A 6,341-nucleotide genomic window follows, 5' to 3' on the forward strand; every position below is an offset into this window, starting at 1 on the left:
CATGGATTAGTTTTATACCATTTAATCATGTCAGTGAGCTTTCTTATTTCTTCTAATCTCACTTTATAGCAATTTAGTTAGATCATATTCACTGGAAAAAGATACTGGATAGAAAATAGATAAAATTCCATTTTATCCATTTGCTACTCACTTATAAAGATCATAAAAGTAAATGAAATACTAGTTCTTCATTAACATTGAATGATTGCTTTGAATTTTTAGGCAGCCTTCTCAAAATTTTTGCTTATTTTTATGTGCTATGTATCTGAACAAGCTTGAAAAACAGGTTTTCACTAGCCTCTTAATTGTTGTGGTCTCTGATTATTCACCAGATGATGTTTTAATGTGTCATCCAGTCCACCACAACTCATAGCAACCCTTTGCACAATGAATCTGAACACTGCTCTATCCTGGACCAATCTCACTCTCTTTGCCACACCTCCCCTCATTATGTCAGTTACTGTGTCAATTCTTCTCATCCAGGGTCTTCCACTCCTGTGCTGTCCCTTACCCTTCCAAGCATGATGTTCCTCTGCAAGGACTGATCCCTCTTGGCAAGATGTCCAAAGTATGTGAGATGGAGCCTCAAAATTCTAGCCTCCAAAGATCAGCTTGATTTCACCATCTCCAGGACAGACCTGTTAGCTTTATTGGCATCTAATGATATGTTCAATACTCTTCTCCAGAACCACAACTCAATTCTTCTTCCGTCATCTTTGCCCATTGTCCAGCTCTCTGATAAATAATAATTGGAAAACCATGGCCTGGCCTGAATCAGGTGCATCTTAGTCTCTAGACTGACATATTTGCACATTAGTACTCTGGAGAGTTCTCTGAAAGCAAATTTTCCTAATGTATTTAATCTTTTGATTTCCTGACTCCTAGTGCCAAGAGTGCAGATTGTGGAACCAAGTAAACGGAAACTATTAACAATCTAAACCTGCTCAAGAAGTTGGTGAACCATGGTAGATGACAGTGACCCAGGAGAGCAGCAGTGGCAGCAGAGGAAAGGCAATAAGTGAGAGGGGAGAGGCAACAGTAGCTAGCTGGGTTGTGCTGAAACAAGAGAGAGGAAAAGCAAATTCAGGTGTTAGACTACCGAAATTCAACTCATGTCATAGGCCAATGATTAAACATCCAAAAAGCCTTGAACATCCCAAATATGTAAAAACTTTTTCTTTTGCAATAACTTTTGATCATTCAGAAATGTCTGGAAATGTGTGTGAAAAGGTACAGAAATGAGAGGTAAAGGTGATAAACACCAAATAACAGTCAAGTAAAACAATAAGAAAAATAAAACCATGTTCTTTTAGAACCAACTAAAATTCTGTTAAATACAAGAATGAAATACATTGCCTTATATAGAACATTAACAAATCCGTTATCTTCTTGGGCTTTAATTGAGTGGCAGATGGAGATTGGTGGTGAGAGCTGCATTCTTGGGATATGCAGATCACATAAAGCAATGAGCAATGGATTTGTATTTCTATTCACATATAGTCAGAACTGCATTTAGCATTGCAAAAAAGATTTCACAAACCAAACATTTTCCAGAAAATATATTTTTTACTGTAGAAAAGAGTTATGTAACAGAAACTCCAATGGTTATGGATAATTTTAAATGTTTTAATGTAAGGGAAGGGAGTCTATACCTATAAATTATATGCAGATACCATGAGAAGTAAATTATTATTATTATTTTTATCAGACATATCCTGATATGTCTTTCTGTGATTTGTATAAATGTACTCATGCAGGAGAAAAGAACTTCTGTATTTTCCAAGTCATATGACATTGCTCTCACTTCATCTGCAAAAATAAAAAATAAAAAGAAACACACACAAAAAAACAAAAACCAAGAACCAAAAGCACAACACAACGAAACAAGAGACACAAAGTTTAACTTTCATTATGTGGAGATGAATAACTGAATCCAGAAATACGGCATCATAGAAACATCGTGGAAGGCTAACCTAAAGGTTGTCACCTCACATCTACCATAATTGAATGGGAGAAGAATAGGCAGTCTTCTCATATAAAAGTTGTACAGTCTCAGAAACCCAATAGAGGGTCACTAAATATTGAACTTGACTTAATGATAGTTAATTTTTAAGGGACCAACAATTTTGGAAGGTTTTTAAGGAATGTTTCCACATTTAGAGAGCATCCCCAAGAAGTAATTGAGTTATGAATGACTTCAAAATGTAGAATCTCCAGCTACCTCTAAATATTACACTCAAGACTCTTTCTTTCCATGTCACTCCCATTACTTCCACCTTCAATTCTTTAGAAACATGTCACTAAGTCTATTTCACCCTCAGTGGACAAAGAATATGTCAGCTTTTGAGTATAGCTTGCCAAAAAAGTTTTCAATGTTATTTCAAAAACCACCAGAATTAGCACCTAAAACTTTTAGATCTTTGTTTCATGGTCCAGAATATGAAAGACTTATCCGAGTTGGTCACTAAGAGTCTTGAAGTGTCTGTATGCATGTTTAAGGATTTGTGTTTAGTTTCAGTCTGTGACTCCAGAAGGGAAGGAGTGACTAAGCAATTGTTTGAGTATGTGTATGTAGTGGTGGAAGACAGGTTGTCACAACATACTTTGTCACATTTCAAACTGTCAAATTGTTGATGTTGCCTTTTTCTTTGTGGAAAGATGTTTTATAAATAACTTTCTCTTCTAAAATAAAGAGCAGAATTAATCTTAACTATCTTTTTAAAATTAAATAAAGGGTAAAAAGTAAAGCAAAAAATTAGCTTTAGTCATCCTGACCCCTTTGATACTCAAAGAAATATAATAACCCATGTCCAGTTTTTCCATCAAGAAAGCACTGTGTTTTATGGCCGATGTTTCAGACCCATTAGCTCATGAATTTAGTGGATCATGGATTACCCAGCCTATATTTCAGGAACATTACCTCATGAAGAAAACATCTTTAATGTAAGACATCCATATAACTGAAGCACTACTTTACTATGTAGTAGATTCATGTGGCTGCTTAGGAATATACATTAATAAAACATCTTCATCATTAAGGCTCCTGATCTTAGACAAAATAGTTTCTTGTGGAGGACCACATGGGCTAATGTAACTTCTCACTGATGTTTTGTGAATTCATTACTGCTTTGCAGTTCAAGATTATATTTGTGTTAGAGAACACTTATCAAATCTTTCTACCAGGAAAAAAACAAGCCAAAACAAAACAAATAAGGAAATGGTCCTGCTAGATAAAGCTGAAACCCTTTTCCTTTCCTTTTTTATTTTCCTCTTTAGCAGGCTTTCTAAAGCCACATCAGTCTTCTCCTATTTGTCTGAGACTATTTGCTGTCATGGGAGCTCTGGTGACCTAGTGGTAAGAAGCTGTCCTGCAATCCTAAAGGCACACGGTTTGAATCTACCAGCTACTCCACAGAGTAAGGATGCCCAATAGTCTCCTGTGTAATTAACTGCTTCTGAAAACCCTTTGGAGGGCCACCTGTGGGTTACTTCTGAGTCCATGGTATGCAACAAAAAATACATCTGAAAGTTTGACAATGAATAAGAAAGACCAAGGAAGAATAAATTCCTTTGAATTTTTAAACTATCATATGGCCAAGAAATAGTGACTACATATGGACTGTTATAAGTACAAACAAATCTGCCTGGAAGAAGTAAAACTAGTACTCATTAGAGACAAAGATGTGAAATTTTGTTTCATATACTCTGGGCATGTTATCTGAGGGGCCAGTCTTTGCTACAAAAGATAGAGGCCTCAGGTAGAGAAGATAACTCTCAAAGAGATAGATTGACATAGTAAATGTAACAATGGGCTTAAATATAGTAGAGATCATGAAGATGGTGAATGAGTGGGAAAGTTTTGGATCTGTTGTTGAGAGAGTTGTTATGTGTTGTAATCAACTTGATGGCATCTAATAACAAAAATTATCCTCTCAAGTCTCTATGTTTAATTTTATCGTGGTTGAGTGCTTCTAGTTGTTTCCTATTCATATCAACCCCATGTGACAGAATAAAACTGTCTCATAAGGTTATTTTGGGTTTTTTGCTTTTCTGTTACCCCTTTACCTATAATTTTTACAAAACTTGACTGTCAAGGTTTTTAGCACTGAGTGCCATTAGCTTATGCTATTACTACTTAAAGTAAGTTTAAACTGTCAATTAAGATACTTAGGACCTATTATTTACAGTATTTTTATAGATCAACCAAGATGAAAAGGTGGAAATCTAGGCATTTCCTTAGGGTAACATGTTCTAAAAGAAACTATTTTATTTATATTTCTAATTGTGTTGAATTTGTACTTATTCATACCTGACCCTCTTTTGGGTTTCTAAGGCCTTAAATCACATGAGAATTTTCACATCTTTTCCCCTTAGAGATGGTGGTGGGTCTGAACCTTCAGAGAGTTATGGCCTTTGGGTTAGTTAGCAGCACAATGACCAATGGACTTGGCCTCTAATGCTCTCTAAATATCACTAAAATATCACAAGAAATATTGTGAGTTCATGAAGTGAGGAAACAATATTTTAAAATTTTATCTTGTGGTAAGGCCTATCATATAACAACGTCCAATTTTAAAAGAACTTACTATGTATCAGAAACTATTGAACACCTTGTCAGTATTTATTTTACATTTTATTAATCTATGAAGAAAATAGTGTCAATTTATGTAAACATACACATACTAACAAGCAAACAAACAAACTAGAAAAGTCATGTAATTTACCCAAAGCTATCTCCCTGGGAATTGGAAACTTTAGAATTCCATTCACAAGTTAAATTCACTAGATGCTCCACAGAAGAGTGATGAATGATCTCTCCTATATGATTCACTGCCTCTGAAAATGCACTGGAGGGTCAGCTATGAGCCATTTCTAACTTGATGATACCAAACAACAATGACTCAAAGGAAAGCTGACATAAAGATTTGAGCTTTTAAAATTGATCTTCATAACACTTTATGTTTCAAATGATTATGAAAGCAAGTTGGTTTAGATAATTCCAAACTTATGTCTTGCCAAGTAGAATATCTAAGTTACAACATTTGTCTCATTATGTCGTGCTTCTAGTATAAAATATCACCAGTGGGAAGCTCTAACAAACAAATTTATTTTCTCACAATTTTGGAAGAAGTCTGAGTTGAAAGTAATAGCTCTAAGTTTAGAAGGCTTTTTTTTTTCTCTGTCTATGCTAACTCTGGTATAATATTCTTGTATCTTTTCAGCCTTCTGCTACTTGGCGTCTATGCAATCTTCACATGGCATGGTATGTATCTTCTCTCATTTCCTCTTGTTTGCTTATTGGCTTCATCTGCTTTGCTATGTCTCAAAAAGATTGATTTAAGATACAGTCTTGATACTACTTAATATTTAATACTACATTAATACTGCTTAAATAGCATAACAACAACAAAAAACCCAAAAAACAACAAATCCATTTCTAAATGTGATTGTAGTGACAAGTTTATGTGTGCTGTAGAGTTAGAAACAACTCATAGCTGAACCTCCAGAAGGTTTTCAGAGGAAGTAAATTACATGGGAGGAGACTGTCTATATTTCTTTTCTGGAGCAGCTGGTGAATTTGGGCCTCATGCTTTTGGGACTGCAGTGTTGCTTCTTACCACTAGGTTGTTTGGTTTTGGTGTTTTTATGTGGGTTGTTTTGTTTTGTTTTGTTTTTGTTTTTGTTTTTTTTTTTCATTATGCCATCAAGTAGACTACAACTCATAACGAACGACCTTATGATAAATAGTCCTGAACCCTATCCTATCCTGAACCAATCTCACTATATCTGACACATTTTCCCCCATTGCCACAGTCACTGTGTCAAATCCATCTCATCTGGATCTTTCTTTCTTGTGCTGACACTCTACCCTCCCAAGCATGATGGCCTACTCTAAGTACTGGTGCTTCCTGGAAAAATGCTCAAAGTATGTGAGATGGGGTTTCAAAATCTCTGCCTCCAAGGAGTAACTCAGTTTTACCATCTCCAGAAAAGATCTATTTGTTGTCTTTGCAGTCTTTCATATGTTCAATATTCTTCTCCAGCACTACAACTCAAAGGCATTGATCCTTCTTCTGTTGTCTTTAGTCATTGTCCAGTTCTCAGATTCAGAGCAATCAATTGAGAAGACCATGCCCTGGATCAGTTTCACCTTAATATCTAGACTGGTATCACTGATCTTTAGCACTCTGTGAAGGTCTCTAAAAGCAGGCTTTCACAAAACAACTCATCTTTTGATTTCCTGACTGCTGGTGGCAAGAGTGTTGAATGTGGATGTGAGAAAGATAAAATTTTTAATAACCTCAATCTTTTCTCCATTTATCATGATGCTGCCAATTGGT

This window comes from Elephantulus edwardii, unplaced genomic scaffold, assembly GCF_000299155.1.
Source record: "Elephantulus edwardii isolate Elephantulus edwardi_28Jun2011 unplaced genomic scaffold, EleEdw1.0 scaffold00070, whole genome shotgun sequence".
In the NCBI taxonomy this organism is placed as follows: domain Eukaryota; kingdom Metazoa; phylum Chordata; class Mammalia; order Macroscelidea; family Macroscelididae; genus Elephantulus; species Elephantulus edwardii.